We start from the raw sequence: 17231 nt of genomic DNA, 5'->3' as shown, positions 1-17231 counted from the left end.
AAGCCAATCCTTGTTTGTAATCTTCAGAAGCGCATCTTTCATTTGAAATCTTGACTCTTTTTGAGAAAAATCGACCTTTACTAAAACCTCTGTATCTCCTTATAGTTTTGCTGCCATCGTGCTTAACGTGCGCAGAAAAGTTTGCCGCGATTCTGCATTTGGCTCAATTTCATTTCATGTAAAACAGTTATTTGTTTGCATTCAACCCCTGAATTCAGTTTCATATCTGCTAGTTATGCCATCATCATTGCTAGGGTTTACCTGAAGCTATCCAAAGCAGCTCTCTCTAGTTCTGAATCCTATTTAGCGAATTAAAGTCATTTTCAGTGTTTTTCCCATTCATTACAAAACCACATTCAAAAGCATTTGACCTGTTTAAAATCATTTCTGTGTCTCTCCAAGCTTTCTGGGGGAATTGGGATTGAAACTGCATTTGTAGAGTGTTTATGGCTGAAACCTGTTTTCTCGCCTTCCATCTCTATATTGCATATTAGGGGGGATTGAGTAGTATCAGGGGGAAAGAGTGATTCCATTGCATTTGATTGAATTCCTATCAAGTTGTATTTCTGTGCTGCATTTTTTCCTATCATTGCATTTCAATGAACCCACACAGAGATTTATTCTATGCTACATTATTCTTCTCATCCATATTCCTACTGATTAAAGAGATTGTTGATTGTACCGCTGATCATTGTATAAATATTAATAGTGTGATACCTAGATATTGTTCAAATTCATAAAAGTGTGATATATATATTGTTCAATTCATAAAATAAATCTTTTAACTTTGCAAATCAACCTACTTCTTTGTTCAGTGATACCGGGGGGATTTAAAGAGAGGGACATGATATAAGGGTACATCATTCAGAAATAAAAGAACTTTAGACATAACAATATATAATTAAGGGTTCCAGCTGGGCATCTCACGCCAGGCATTGACTTAGGTGGAGTGCTGGGTTGAAACCCCTTACAGATTGGGGGCTCGTAGCGGGATTTCTGGATTAGAGATACCACTTATGACAGCTTAATACAGTGTGCTAACTGACAGGGTACAGAAATCCTGTTGGGCTACCACGCTGTGTTACACTGTGAAAAGCACCCCTCAAAAGGGAGCGCTCTAAGGAAACGGTCTGTTTTGCAAAAATAAAATAAAACATCAGTAAATCAGGAAGGAAATCAATATTTCCAGAATGGCAACATTGGTAGAGATCAATATGGCTAGAGAACACCTTTTGCATAAGTTATTTGTGAGAGGTGAATGGATGGTGCAGGATCAGAATGTGTGGTTTCAGGCAATCACAGAACAGATCACTGCAATAGGGTTAGATAAATGGCAAGATCAGGGTCCGTTACACATGGCCCTGAGGAACTATATATGGCCCCTAAGGCAAAGGAAGAACAAAACAAGATTGCCAAAATAGCAAGTAAGCAACTGCAGGCATTAGGAAAGGCCCAAACTGATCTGGACTCTGCTGATCAGAGGCTCCAGAGGAGCCAGGAGTTAGAAAATGAAAGTAGGCAAAATATAGTCAAAATAAAAGAGGACATAGGTATCCTGCAGCAGGAAAAGGCAGAACAGGATACCAGAATTCAGGCCTTGCAGAAGGAGTACCAAGAAAGTTTGGACTCTCTACTGCAGAGCCAGAAAAAGCTGGAGCAACAAATAAACGTTAACAGGGCATGCCCATAGCAGGTAGCCACCCTGCAAAGCCAACTAGACAGAGAGAAAGAGTAGAGCAATACATTAATCCTCGGAAGACCTGGACACCCAAGGAGAATTTGATGAAGAGCGCCAGAAAGCTGGTGCGCTTCAAAGACAGAGGGACGACCTGGCGGCACAGAGGCAGGCTCCTGCTCAGGAAAGGGACATCTTAGGCCAGGAAGTCTGCTATTTAAAAGAGAAACTGGAAGAAAATCACCTGGCCCTCCAGGGACTGGGTGACCTCCAAAAAGACCATCAAAAATTGTTAGAGCACACCAGGAGAGTGGAAGAGGTTTAGCAAGGAAGGACCAGGCCAGTATGGACAGGACTCAGGAGGTAACCCTCCTGCAGCAAAGACTGACCCAGTACTCAAAAAAAACCCAGGAAGCACAGAGAGAAAATGAGGCTCTCTGTGAAAACAATGACAGGCTCCACAGACAGGTAGCTATGCAAGAGAGATTAATAGAGACTAGTAAGGCCTTGATTGAGGAACAGAAAGCTCAGGTTCTTGCATGGCAACAGGGAGCAGGGGCTGATAGAGGTGAGGTTTGCTGGGAAAGGGAAACACCTGAGCATAACCTCAGGAACCCTAGTACCAGAGCCTTCATCTCTCCCAATCCCTGGACTCTGCCACCCCCATTTCCACTGGCGCATATGAGCCCAGGGCCACGGGATGGCAGATTTCAATCCAATCAGAAATATGGGGCTCATAGACCAACACCTCCCAGGAATGGATGGGCGGGCATCTGGGTATGAGTACCCAGGTACAGTGAAATTTAGTGGGGAACTCCATGAGAATAGGCCCACTAAGGGCATCCTGAAAACCTCTGCCCAGCTAGAACAGTGGGGGGGTACCCATCAAATCCTCGGAGCAAGGAGGAATCAGAAGACTCCTCTGAGCGCCTCAGGACACAGGAGACTAGGTCCCCACATTCTGCCAGCCATTCTCAGGCTCGCAGAATCCGGGAAAACCTAGAAGACCAGACGGGCACCTCTGGGAGCAGTGCCTCTGAGTCAGAGGAGGAATGGACCAGGGTTACCCAAATTAAGAAGGCCAATAAGGCAAAAAAAGGGCCTTGCTTAAGGACCCCTTAAAGCAGATCAAAGCAATAAGGAGCGTCAAAACGCCTTATCATAAGAACACTAAGTATTCTGTTTGGGAGCACTTAGAGCTCTTTGAACAGATGATGGAAACTTTCCATTTGAAGGACAGAAGCAGCTGTATTCAGTATGTGAAATGGACCTTCTCACCAGAATTGTCCAGCTTCTTTGCGGGGCTGGAGGACCAAAATCATTCTAGATGGTCCACCTATGGGGCGGCCATCTTGAAGCATTTTTCTGTACACAGAAATCCTCAGGAGGCTTGCAAGGCAGCCTACAACTTAGAATGTGGGGAGGACCAGGCCCCACAAGAACTTGTGCTGGAATTAAAGCGTGCCTTTGTGCAGACCACCAGAAGGGTGTGCACGGACAGCAAAGAATTTGTCAATACTTTTTTCCACGCTCTACCAAAGTACATCATGACCCAGCTAGTGAGAGATTTTCATGATAAAAGATCACTAGACTGGGTCATTGAACAGGCCACCCGAAGTTATGAGGTGCAAAAGCCCATAGAAAACAAAAATAATATAAAAAGCACCAAACCAACCAACACCCCTGCTGCTGCTAAGGAGGCAGAGGTGAAGGTTGCCCCCATTTTAGATTTGGAGATGGGGGTCCTAAAAATCCGCCTGCACAAAATCAGAGCCATCCCAAGCCCAGAAGGCCAGTCACAAACAGGGAGCCAAGGAGGTAATCCCAAAAATGGGATCCCTCACTCCCCTGACTATATTAGTCCCCACTACAAGGGGAACGGACCTATCCTGGGTTATGTGTGGACTCCTCCAACCCAAGTGGGGGGATCCAACCAGGCACCATCTAACCCAGTGAACTTCCCTCCTCACTTCCCCCAGGAGGGCAGAAATTCCCCAAATCCTAGACAGAACTTTTTCCCGAGGTACCCACAAAACTTCCAACCCCAGAACTATCCATCCTTCTTTCCCCACTTTCCTGAGCCCAGGCAACCTAATCCGGGAGTGGGGAGGCCAAGGGTGGAAGGGTACCCAAATTTTCCAAAGCCAGGGCATTTTCAGAGAATGGATAGCTACCCTTCCCGGGATTAGCCCAGGGGAGAAATGAGAACCCCTTATCAGCCTGAGCAGGTGTCACAGTTAGAGCGCCAGGTCCAAAACATGGCACAGGATCTGGGTCACATGCTGAGGGCTCAACAGAACCCTCAGATGAGCATGCCGGCAAAGAATGCCTCACACTCCGGACCTGGTGCTCCAGAACAATGACAAGGGCAGAACCCCGACAACCCACCGGTTCCCAGGAAGGAGGCACAAGGGGAAGGTGGGTGTAAATCCTTGGAGGAAGCATCTTTCCCCACTTGTAAAAAGCCCCTGGAAATCCAGGAACTGGAACCGAAAACTCCGGCCCCTGAAAGTCTGCCACCAAAGGAGCAGAGGGGCGGTAGGAGAAACAAAGAACCCAAACAGACCCATTTTGTGGAGGAGGTACAGATCTTCCAATTTGAAGGAGAGGGGTCTCAGAGGATTCTGGGAAAAGGATCTTCTCCTTCAGAGATGGGGGAACTCCTCCCAAAGAAAAATGGGTCCCAAAAGATCCAAATCCAAACTGGGTAGATGTGGGGACTGAGCTAGCGCCACCCATCATCCAACCCCAGAACCAACAGCATGAAAATGCCCTGGTTCAAACCCATCCTGGTGACTGCCTCCAAAAAGGGGGGTGGTGCGGCCCATGACCAGAACCAGGGGAACCCAAAACTTCTCCCATATCTAGTTGCCACCTTTTCTTTTCCCTAGACTCCAAACAGAATTCTGCCCAAATCTCTTCTCTATCAGTGTCCAAAACTAGAAAAATAACCCACCAGTTGTCCAAAAATGTACACTATCTGGGCCCCCTTGCGGAGAAGGAGGGAAGATTCTATGAACTGAATTCAGGAAGGGGGGAGAATTACCAAATTCCTCTCACCCCTCTTCCTGGACAACTTCAGAACTTTGACGGGAAGGAAATTCCCATCGAGGGGACAACAGATTTTGGACATCAAAATTGGGTGACACAGGGTGAAGCACCCCGTCATAGTTGTGACTCCAGAGGGCACCCCTTGGTTACTAGGGAATGACCTCTTGCAATGGTTGTCACCCCTAACAGATTGCGTAAACAAGTTCCTCTGGACCCAGACTATCCAACCAATAAAATTAAAACAGAGTGTCAACCATGTTAGTTTTAACGGCACCTGCCACATCGTTGAACAAAAATCTGACCAAGTAGAATTTCACTTCCAGAACAATCAAATCCCAGACGTGACAGTAATAGCAGTAGGACAACAAACTGGCGATGGGGGTCCTCTCTATTTCTGAAAATCAACCTTCCTTCCAGTTTAAGGTGGCATTCCACACTGGAAGGAAACACTCTGAAATTCTTTACGAACCCGCAATCAGACATTCCCACTCCTGTAGTCCAGAAAGATGAGAAATCAGCTCAAAGCCTGGCTGATATTCAGCAAATTGGAGAGCAGTTGTTCACACGAATTCAGTTAAATGAAGGGAAGGACTCTGTTCTCGCCCGAGTGTGTGTGAACAACAGTAAGAGCTTCATCAGCGAAGCCATGTTCCGCCAACTCCCAAAAGATCCAGCCATTCCCACATTTAGACTGATAGACAAATGGGAAATGGATCTGGAAACACCCAGTTCCAAACATCTCCTGCCAAGCAGGTCTATGCTCAAAATCTCCATAGGCAACAAGAGCATAGTCCATAATTGTTGGGTCGTGCGAGACGTCACTGCCGCCTTTTACTTAGGCAGTGACATTCTCAATAGCTTTGCCATTAGTTTGGACCTAATAAACTTCAAAGCTTGGTCCCGATTAGCGGAAAATCCCATGGGCTTTGATGACCCAGAGAAAGCATTTAGGTCAGCTCAATTGCTGCCTTATGCAGTTGAAATTCAGATTGTAGAGGAAGTCACCATCCCAGAAAGGACCTGACAATTCTCCCTGGAAGTGAAAGTTAAAACAGGACAGAAATTGAAAAACCCTGAGGCCTATGTACATCTAAATGCTTCTCTCCAACAGCAAAGGTTGGGGGTAAACCCAACAACACTAGTCAATATAGAACATGACACCATTCCAATAGAGGTGAATAAAAGCGACTTAAAGAGTGTCACTCTAGCCGCAGGCACCATTATTGGAATGGCGGTTGATGACCGACATTTTTCCATAGATTTAGGAAATGAACTGTTAGGACCAATCCCCAAGGACTGTTTTGACAGTGACAGTGATGACAAGACAACACCAGACAGGATCTTTACCCTGCATGGGGGGAACTTCCTGGTGTACACTTCGTGCCCTTATGGTAAGGAAGATGTGACTTGTGACTTCAGGAGGGAGGAGGTGATTTTCCAGGTCCGTGAGGAATGCCTTCCCTACCTGAAGCCACCAGTCCAAATCAGCACTCTGACCAGGGACTTCTCCACCCAGCTGGATGAGGCCGCTGAGATAGCAAAACCAGAAGTCTTTCCAGACTTCAGGCAGATGGTTGAAGAGAGAGTCAGCCTAGCTGATGCCTGTGAGACTCTGGAACAGGAGCAAAAATTGAAACAAGTTTTCTTGGATTTTCAAGATCTCTTTGCGGTGGACTCATATGACTGCGGTCGCACCAACATCCACACAGCAACAATTCCCACGGACCCTGGCATGACTCCAGTGTTTGTGAAGCAATATCGCTTGCCTCTCGCATCAATGGAGTCCCTTACTGAAATAATTGAGAACCTTGAGTCCTGTGGGATAATCCGTCCAGTCCACAGCACCTTCAATAATCCAGTGGTGGGGATATTGAAGCCAAACAGCCAGTGGAGACTCTGCGCCGACCTTAGGAAGCTCAACAAACGGGTCCATACTTCCCGATGGCCTGTTCCCTACATTGACCAAGGGCTGGCCCAGATCCAGGTGTCACAGGTATTCACTGCAATAGACCTGACCAATGGATACTGGACTGTACCTGTCAGTAGGGAGGACCAATACAAGCTGGCTTTTACCTTCGGGGGGCAGCAGTACATATAGACCCGGACACCCTTCGGATACATCAACAACGGCAATGAATTCAACATTTTTATGCATAAGGCCATGCCCGATCTGGGTGAAAGGGGTAACCTGGCCTATGTAGATGATGTTCTCAACAAAAGCTCAACTGTGGAAGAACACATAGTGGAGATCCGTTATGTTCTGACCCAGTTGAGGGCAGCTGGAGCAAAATGTTCCTTTCAAAAGGCACAGTGGTGTAGAACCCGTGTACATTTCTTGGGGCATGGGATTACTCCTCAAGGTCTCTGTCCCCAGGAAAAGAAAGTGGAAGCACTCCAGAAATTGAAAGAACTAAGGAGCCTCCTTGAACTGACTAATTACAGCAGAAAGTTCATTGAGGACTACGCAGAGATGACAAGACCCCTGATTCATCTTTTGGAGGCGGGGGTCAAGTGGGAATGGGGTCCAGAACAAGCCAAGGCAGTAAGACAACTCAAAAGAAGCCTCTCATAAGCGCCTAGCCTAGCTTACCCTGTCAAAAAAAAGGAGTTCTTCTTGGAGACAGGGTTCTCCAATACATGCTTCACTGCAGTATTATACCAAAAGCATGACAAGGTCAAAAAAGTAATCTCCCATGCAAGTAAAACTTTATCCTCTGCGGAGGAAAAATTCAACGATTGCGAGAAGGCACTCCTGGCAATGGTGTGGGCATTGAAGAATTACCGCCCGTTTATCCAGGGGGAACACGTCATAGTGGAGACTCCATACCAGCCTCTGCAATATCTCCAAAGTGACAGAATTCGGGCCGGAAATGTAAGTAATTCCTGAATTACTTCCTGGATTCTGTCAATGCAAGGCTTTCCTGTGGAGGTCAGATATGGCCAAAACAAGAAGAGTCCCCTAGCGCAAGGTCTGGCTGACTTGCCTGATTGTGCCAGAGAAAACTGTCTCGAGGACGAAAGTCTAAAAATCAAGGACAACATGGAGGCATACCTCAATTCCCCAAACAAAGTCTTTGAAGAAGACAAGTGTGAGGGAATGCCCACCGTCTATGTGGATGGATGCTCTTACCATGTTGACAACAACGGGAAAAAAGAACTTGTGGCCGGCATAGGGAATGCATGGGTGAACCGCTGGGTACAAGATTGGTCCCCGAAGCAGTCAAGCGGCAGAGTTGATGGCTGTGCATCAAGCCATCCTCACTGCTGTCCAACATCAACTCCACAAACTGGTCATAATCACAGATTCGGATTATGTACGGAACGGGTTTGTGGAGCACCTGGTTAACTGGAAAACCAGAGGCATGCTATGTGCTATGTGCTAATAATAAACCCTTGAAACATGGGAAATTGATTCAAAATATTGATGATCTGGTCACCTCGAATGGGATGACCATCTACTGGAAAAAGATCAAGGGTCATTCCAAAGTAGGGGGACCATACAAAACTGGAAATGACTTAGCTGATCAGCTGGCCAAGACCGGAGCCATCCAAGTGGATCTACTAGAGATTGAGTCCCTGTTGGGGGAGATCCAGGTCACGGCTATCACTAGGTCCCAGACAAATGCTCACAATGAACTCTCAACTGCACAATGGAGTAAGGAGACCCCAGATGCTGATTTGATTACAGCTCAAAAAGGGGATCCCATAATTGGTAAGTTTTATCAACACATTGAGGACCCTGAGACTACCAGAAAAGAATACAATGTAGGTGACCGGGTCTACTTATACAATTTCCAAAGGAACCAAGCCAAACAGCGTACATTTTTGCCTAGCTGGAGGGGACCTTTTGAAATTGTAGACAGAATCTCACCAGTCGCCTAAAAAATCTGCATCCCCAAAGGCAGTTTGGTGGATGGGGAAGATAAGTGGGTCCATATTAAGCAACTAAAGTGTTGCCATCCTAGGCACACTCTGCAGCAACTGGAGGGGTCTTCTGGAACCCCAGAGGGGGTCACTCCAGCTCCCTTGAATCCAACTATAAAATATTCCATATATATATAAATGTGTCCTGATTGTCAAAATGTATGTGTCCACCCCACTACACTAATAGTGGTGTGGAAATGTCTACAAATATGCTTTTGCTTTGTCATCCTAGGATTGGAAACCATGGAGACGAAGACCAAGGAGGACTACCCAGGGACCGGAGGAAAGATCCAAGGGGCCCGGAGTATCGCTCCATACTCATATCAGGACTGGGCGAGGAGAACTGGTCGATCCACCCCTGATGGAAGAAAAGATGATGAACTTTGCCCGTTTGGAACCAAAAGAAAAGAGACGGACATCCCAGTCTTCCGAATTCCCATTGATGAACGATCAACAGTAAAGCACAAGAGGGGGGCTTGTGGGATGTTTTAACCCACTAGACTATGCCCTGCAACATTACTGTGTGCTGCTTGCATCAGAAACAACAGAATGGCCACTGAAAAGCCTTATATGCGCTAAAAATCGCTGAGAATGGCGCAGGGAAACCTGAAAAATAGGCCGCCAATCCATTTTGCCTATGTCAGTGGTAACACAAGAGACCACTGCCAAAACCTATTATTTGGCTGCCCACAGAGTAAAATGAAACTACTTCAAAAAGCAGTGCTGCATTGCGAGGGAAACCCAGAACTGCTTTAAAAATCCGTTTTTTCTTGGCTGTGGAAAGTGCAAAAATCATGGTTCCCAAACATCACAAAAGATCCAACATCCTTGTTGGGTGTTAAATATCACTCTAATTAAAGAATCTACTTAAGCACAATGTCAGCAGAAATATATTTTAGCAGAATAAAATCCACATTCAAAGATGCTTGCATGGGAAAAATATGTCAGAAATGGGCGCAATACTGCCGCTCGCCTGTGTCAGAAGCAGGCATTTGCTTATACTGTCATTTAAACTTGTGCTTTAAAATCGAAGTATGGAAAAGAAGAGACTTCCCATCAAAAGCAATATAGGGTGTCAATTCAATCTCTATGTTTTAAAAAGGCTGGAATTAAGAGATTTGTGGCTATATTTGTAAAAATGTAAATTGTATTTTAGAAAAAGACTATTTTAAACATTGTTTTAAAAGTAAAGCCAGCCACACTGAGCTTCAAAGACATTCCACAGTTTCTCCAAAGGAATCTTCCCCCCTGTTCTCTGTTGAGGAACTGGCAGGGAGGTGTGAAAGGAAGTGAGAGGGGACTTTAGCCTGTTGCTCTGAGAGGAGACAAAAGACTCCCTTGACTGAAAGAAAATGCTAATTTGGGTGTCGACAGAAAACAACTGCTGGCAGGAAGAAGCCTGGCACTGCTCTGGCCCAGCCAAATCTTGGGGGTGGGGACAGACAGTTTTGTTTATTCGGAGAGCACAGAAAATATGTTTTTGAAAAAGACTCATAGGAAACTGAACAAAATTGGTAAAAATCTGTAAATATAGTGTTATTAAAATGAAAAGGTTGGTCACGTTTTAAAACGACTCTGGAATTTGTGTGATATTCAGAGACAGAACTACCAAAATGTTGACTTTGTAGAAGTTGTGATAATGCTAAAAATATGAAACTTCACAGGAGTATGCCCAGATGTTATGTGCATGTATAGAGATAACTTTGTACAGCTCTGACACTGGGTAACCAAACAAAAGCGTGAAAAACTGTCAATTGTGAACCGAAACTCTTAAAAAGATGGGACTTTCATGGACACATGCCTTATTTAATTTGGGATGTAAATATGTATTATTAGCAAGTTGGTGATATTGGAAATATGTTTTATATGAAAAATAGATTTTTTGTGTAGGAATAAAGGGGAGGTTTTTTCCCTGGACCATAAACACAGCGTCACCATGACACATCATGACACACTGTTTCCTTCTCAAATCAGTAGAGAGGGACGACTTTAACCAATAGGCTTCTTAGAGGGTTGGACTTAGTATAATCAGTCTGCCCACCCCTTTGGAAAAAACATAAATAGGGACTGTTGAGGACCTACAGAGACAGACACATTCACCCATCAACTGATTTACTGGCGAAGCGCTCTGCAGGAAGAACCCAGATCAAGACTCCAGAACTCTGAAAGCAGAAGGCCCAATCCAAAGCTGAACCCTTCTCAGCTGTCCTTTAAAATCTTGCAACCTGATTTTAACCCCACACTTCCAAGGGGTATAGCCAATTCAACAGAAGGGCTGTGCTGTTTTTCTGCTTCTTGTCAAGAACTCTTGCTAGAACCCAGAGATCCAAATCAGTAGAGCAGAGCTGTAACCCAGAACCAACCCATCAGATCCAGTCCAAGAGGCCATGCAGAGACCAGAGTGCCTTGCTGTGTGCAGAACCAAGCGCCTGAATCCTGTCCGGTGGCTAGCATATTCCAGTCTAAAACCTTTGACCAGATTCTGACGGGCCTATTCCAAAACCATAATTGTGAGTATTTAGCATAGAATTGTCCATAGCCAATCTCTTATCCTTAAGTAATCCTATGCCACCCATTCCAACATATCCAGAACTGCACTATAGAACCTCTTTTCTCTGTCCTGAATCCTTCTTTCATCCATATAATCCTGTGATAATTGTAGTGATAAATCATCTTTTCGCTAATATTTTTGCTGATGAAGGCAAGTGTCGCAGCAAACAAAAATCAGACAGAGGTGCCTCTGGACTGGTGGCTGTACCGTTGGTATCTCGCATCTTCATAGCCCCTTAGTGTAAAGCCAATCCTTGTTCGTAATCTTCAAAAGCACATCTTTCATTTGAAATCTTGACTCTTTTTGAGAAAAATCAACCTTTACCAAAACCTCCTTAACTTCTGAACCGTATATTCTAGGATAAAAATGTAAGTGTCAAATTGAAGCTACCATCCTCAGCTTTGAAACAAATCCTGGGCCGCATTCCAACTCCTTATGTTTTTGCCAAAATCGCGCTTAACGCACACGGAAAAGTTTGCCGCAATTCTGCATTTGGCTCAATTTCATTCCATGTAAAACAGCTATTTCTTTGCAGTCAACCTCTGAATTCAGTTTCATATCTGCTAGTTATGCTATCATCATTGCTAGTGTTTACCTAAAGCTATCCAAAGAAGCTCTCACTAGTCCTGAATCCTATTTAGTGAATTAAAGTTATTTTCAGTGTTTTCACATTAATTACAAAACCACATTCAAAAGCATTTGACCTGTTTAAAATCATTCCTAATTCCAAGATGGCGGCCGAGCCGGGCAGACGTGTGTGAGCGTAGCTCCGTCCCCCAGCTTGGGCCGTGACAATAAAGAAATGAAATAAGCAGGCTCCGTGCCCTTCAAGACGTGCCTTGCTCCAACGGGAAGAGAAAAAGGGGCGAAGAGGTGCCGGGACGAACAGATTGGAGGCGATCGTGCAGAAGCCCCATCCAGGTAACGACTGTCTTCCCAACGGTGCAGACCCTCCGTCAAGAACCGAGACTCTGAGCCAGCCAACCGAGTGAGGTGCCTCTAGCTCGGGGCCAGAGAGCACACCGGAAACTGTGGAGCGAGTCCCGAAGGAGAGCACCCGGACCTCTGCCGGAGTGTACCCCGAGGAGAATCAAGAGACCAGGCCAAGGTCCCCAGCCCGCAGGGACGCCACCAAAGAGGAGCGGGCAGGTTCTGAAGCTGCCACGGCACCGAAAGAAGGGAGCAGATGAGAGAGAGATCGCCCGGGAGAGGGAGGCGGCCAGGCAGGAGAAGCCACACACCAGTCGGGCCACGAAGAGAGGGTCACAGAAGCGGGCAGCGGGGAGCAGACGGCAGAGCCCAGCAGCAGGGAGCAAACGGCAGAGCCCAGCGGAACCCCGTGGATGTCGGCCGAGTCCAGCTGAGCCCAGCGATTCAACCAGAGTCACGAAAAGCAGGTACGAGGTGGGGCAGAGCTCCCGGGACAAACGGGGAGGGACCCAAGGCGCGGTCAGCAACGCTGCCCCAGCACGCAGATAAGGGGCCATAACTGTGAATCAGCACTCCCCCTCAGAAACAAGATAGACACGAACCCCCCCACATGGTGGATCCACTAAAGCACTGCCACTCGGGGGAAAGACCCATGACATTACCACACAACGGACCAGTGGGGAGAACATTGACACCCAGAGGGTCAGACCCCCAGGCACACACAAAAGACTCTCAACTCCGAGAGCCATAGTTGGGGGCGGAACCCCAACAGGCCCCAAGAAACGGGATAGATCTCACACTCGAGAAGCGGCGGGGCACAAGCCTAAGCAGGGGGGAAAACGACTCTACACAACGATATCCGAGCTCAGAAGGCCCAAAGAGAGAATCACGCTGAGAAAGCGCACCGGGCAAAGAATTTTCGCACATGTCCAAAGCCAAGACGAGGCTTGGGTCACAGGCTTCAATGACAAATAAAAGAGGAGCCAAGCAGGCACAAAACCTGACCCACATTTGGGGAATTTGAAACGCAGGTCTAAAGCAATCAAATAAACAGAAAAGTAAAGAGGGAGACCCTATAGAGCGAAACAAAGATTTAGATATGGCCTCACATGAGGACATGAAAACCTGGTTTAAGGAATTTCAGGACCAGTTCATTGCCTCAACTCAGTCACAATTTGATGATATGAAAGGAGAACTGAAACAGGCAGTACAGGAACTAAAGAAAGACATTGAATCCCTAGAGGAGAGGTCGGACAATCTGGAAAAGACGGTCCAGAACATGGACGAGGAGGCGACACTACAAGCAGATGTACAGGACCACCTCGCATGTCTGGTGCTGGAACTCGAATCACAATGTGAAGACTTGGAAAACAGATCGCGGAGATCAAACATACGCATCAAAAATATGCCGGAAACCGTAGAGGATAAAGATCTTCGCACAGCAGTGCAACAAGTATTTCAAGACATACTGATGGACGATCCCAGGGACGACATACACATCGACAGAATTCACAGGGTAGGCCCCCAGGGAACAGGGGACCCAGGATCCCACCCTAGAGACGTCCTAGTGGCCATGACTTGCTACGCACAAAAGGAACAAATATTGAGAAAGGCCAGGACACTGGAACAAATTAGAATGAACGGCAAAGAAATACTACTGTTCCAGGACCTAGCACAATCCACGCTCAGAAAGAGAAGAGAAATGAGTCAGCTGACCAAAATCCTATCCAAAAAACAAATCCAGTATAAATGGACATTCCCCTTTGGCCTTCTATTCTCTTGGGAAGAAAGACAACATCGAATCACAACATGCGAAGAGGGTCTCAAGATTATGGGATGTCAGGAACACGTGTCAGACCCCACAAAACCAAGAGAACCCACAAAACAACAAAGACAGCCAAGGGGATGGCAAACGGAGAAAAGAAGGACAAGACTCCAATCACGCAATCCAGAACAAAACTAATACCCCAGAAAAAGAAGCTCCTATGCAGTTTAGGAGGGAGCAACAACATGGGCACTAACACTCTAGCAAGGGCAAGTGCATAAAACTAGGCGCGGCAGAGCCATGGGACAGCAGTGGAATCCGTAACACAAGCAGGGTTTAGGAATCCCTGCAAACAGTTACCCTGAGATGTTAGAGGGCATGGAGCAAAGGAGCAACGCCGGAGCAACCATAGGGCCCAGAGCCCTCCTCAGGGACAAAGTTGGGGGGGAAGGAAGGGAGTGGGTAGGGGAGGGAGTTCAAGGGAAAGTTTGGGGGGGAAAGACTCATACACCGGTTTGAATGCATACCATTGCAACCCACAGGATGGTCCTAGGAAGAAAATCAAAGTACATTTGGAAGAATGGGGCCTTCAAATCTTAACATTTAACATCAGAGGGGTGAATATGCCTGTGAAGAGGAAAAAAACGGAACACTTATTACATAGAGAAAAGTTTCATATATCTTGCTCCAAGAAACCCACATTCAGAAGAAGACGAAAAGCCTATTCCGTATAAAAGGCTACAAACAGATTATTCAATCTAACGATGAAGAGAAAAAAAAAGGTCTACTCATAGCCTTCGCCAACCAACTGCAGGTCCAAATCAAGGAGACATTAGTGGACAAAAACAGCCACTACGTCTTTGCGAAGGTCCAGATAGATATTCGTAAACTAACCATTGCAACCCTATACGCTCCGAACACGAGCCAGGAAGGATTCATTAAAGCAGCGATCAACAAACTAGAAAACTTTGTGGAGGGAAAGGTGATCCTGACAGGAGACTTCAACTTAGCGTGGAACCTAACAGAAGACCGATGGAATCCCAAAACTTCTCAACAGGGGGCCCCGTCACCTGCACTCAGGCAGGCGATGCAGAACCTGGCACTAGAGGACGTGTGGAGAAGACTCAGAGGATCAACTAAAGGATGTACTTACCACTCACACGTACATGATACAAGCTCTAGGATCGACTACATTTGGGCCACAGGAGCCCTAGTCGGAGAAATTCAGGACATCGAAAAAAGCGCAATATCACTATCAGGCCATGCCCTGCTATGGATCACCCTTCATAAACTGCGTAAACAATCAGGTCTATGGCGCTGGACTTTCCCCAGAGAAATGATTCAAGATATAGCGACAAGAGAAATAATCAGAGAGAAAAGAGAGGAATACTTTGTGCACAACGACACCCTGGACGTCTCCCTGAGCACTACGTGGGAAGCCTTCAAAGCAGTGATAAGGGGACAATTAGTAGCGTTAAAAGCTCAAAAAGACAAACTCTTACACAAAGGGGAAGATGAGCTGGGGGAAAAATTGGAAGAATTAAGGGAAGAAATGACCAAGAACACCTCCAGGAAAATGAAGAGAGCATACTGACACATCCAGAGCCAGATAGACCTGATAAGGACCAAAAGAGCCGAAACGCAATTAATGCACACAAAACACTGGTACGCGATAAAATCAAATAAAGCAGACAAGCTACTAGCACGACAACTAAGAGGCAAATGGCAAGATCAATCAGTGAAAAGAAGGACAAGACTCCAATCACGCAATCCAGAACAAAACTAGTACCCCAGAAAAAGAAGTTCCTATGCAGTTTAGGAGGGAGAGACAACATGGGCACTAACACTCTAGCAAGGGAAAGTGCCGAAAACTAGGCGCGGCAGAGCCATGGGACAGCAGTGGAATCCGTAACACAAGCAGGGTTTAGGAATCCCTGCGAACAGTTACCCTGAGATGTTAGAGGGCATGGAGCAAAGGCGCAACGCCGAAGCAACCATAGGGCCCAGAGCCCTCCTCAGGGACAATGTTGGAGGGGAAGGAAGGGAGTGGGTAGGGGAGGGAGTTCAAGGGAAAGTTTGGGGGGAAAGACTTATACACCGGTTTGAATGCATACCATTGCAACCCACAGGATGGTCGCAGGAAGAAAATCAAAGTACATTTGAAAGAATGGGGCTGAAATTCTTAAAATTTAACAGCAGAGGGCTGAATATGCCTGTGAAGAGGAAAAAAAATGGAACACTTCTTACATAGAGAAAAGTTTGATATATCTTGCTCCAAGAAACCCACATTCAGAAGAAGACGAAAAGCCTATTCCGGATAAAAGGCTACAAACAGATTATTCAATCTAACGATGAAGAGAAAAAAAAAGGTGTATTCATAGCCTTCGCCAACCAACTGCAGGTCCAAATCAAGGAGACATTAGTGGACAAAAACAGCCGCTACGTCTTTGCGAAGGTCCAGATAGATAATCGTAAACTAACCATTGCAACCCTATACGCTCCGAACACGGCCCAGGAAGGATTCATTAAAGCAATGATCAACAAACTAGAAACCTTTGCGGAAGGAGAGGTGATCCTGACAGGAGACTTCAACTTAGCGTGGAACCTAACAGAAGACCGATCGAATCCCAAAACCTCCCAACAGGGGTCCCTGTCGCCTGCACTCAGGCAGGCGATGCAGAACCTGGCACTAAAGGACATGTGAAGAAGACTCAGAAGATCAACTAAAGGATGTACTTACCACTCACGCGTACATGATACAAGCTCTAGGATCGACTACATTTGGGCCACAGGAGCCCTAGTCGGAGAAAATCAGGACATCGAAAAAGGCGCAATATCACTATCAGGCCATGCCCTGCTATGGATCACCCTTCCTAAACTGCGTAAACAATCAGGTCTATGGTGCTGGACTTTCACCAGAGAAATGATTCAAGATATGGCGACAAGAGAAATATTCAGAGAGAAAAGAGAGGAATACTTTGAGCACAACAACACCCTGGACGTCTCCCTGAGCACTACGTGGGAAGCCTTTAAAGCAGTGATAAGGGGACAATTAATAGCGTTAAAAGCTCAAAAAGATAAACTCTTACACAAATGGGAAGACGAGCTGGGGGAAAAATTGGAAGAATGAAGGGAAGAAATGACCAAGAACACCTCCAGGAAAATGAAGAGAGCATACCGACACATCCAGAGCCAGATAGACCTGATAAGGACCAAAAGAGCCGAAACGCAATTAATGCACACAAAACACTGGTACGCGATGAAATCAAATAAAGCAGACATGCTACTAGCACGACAACTAAAAGGCAAATGGCAAGATCAATCAGTGAAAACCC

Source organism: Ambystoma mexicanum, chromosome 3p (genome assembly GCF_040938575.1).
Source record: "Ambystoma mexicanum isolate Mex_15411 chromosome 3p, UKY_AmexF1_1, whole genome shotgun sequence".
Taxonomy (NCBI): Eukaryota; Metazoa; Chordata; class Amphibia; order Caudata; family Ambystomatidae; genus Ambystoma; species Ambystoma mexicanum.
Note: the sequence above shows the minus strand (reverse complement) of the source record.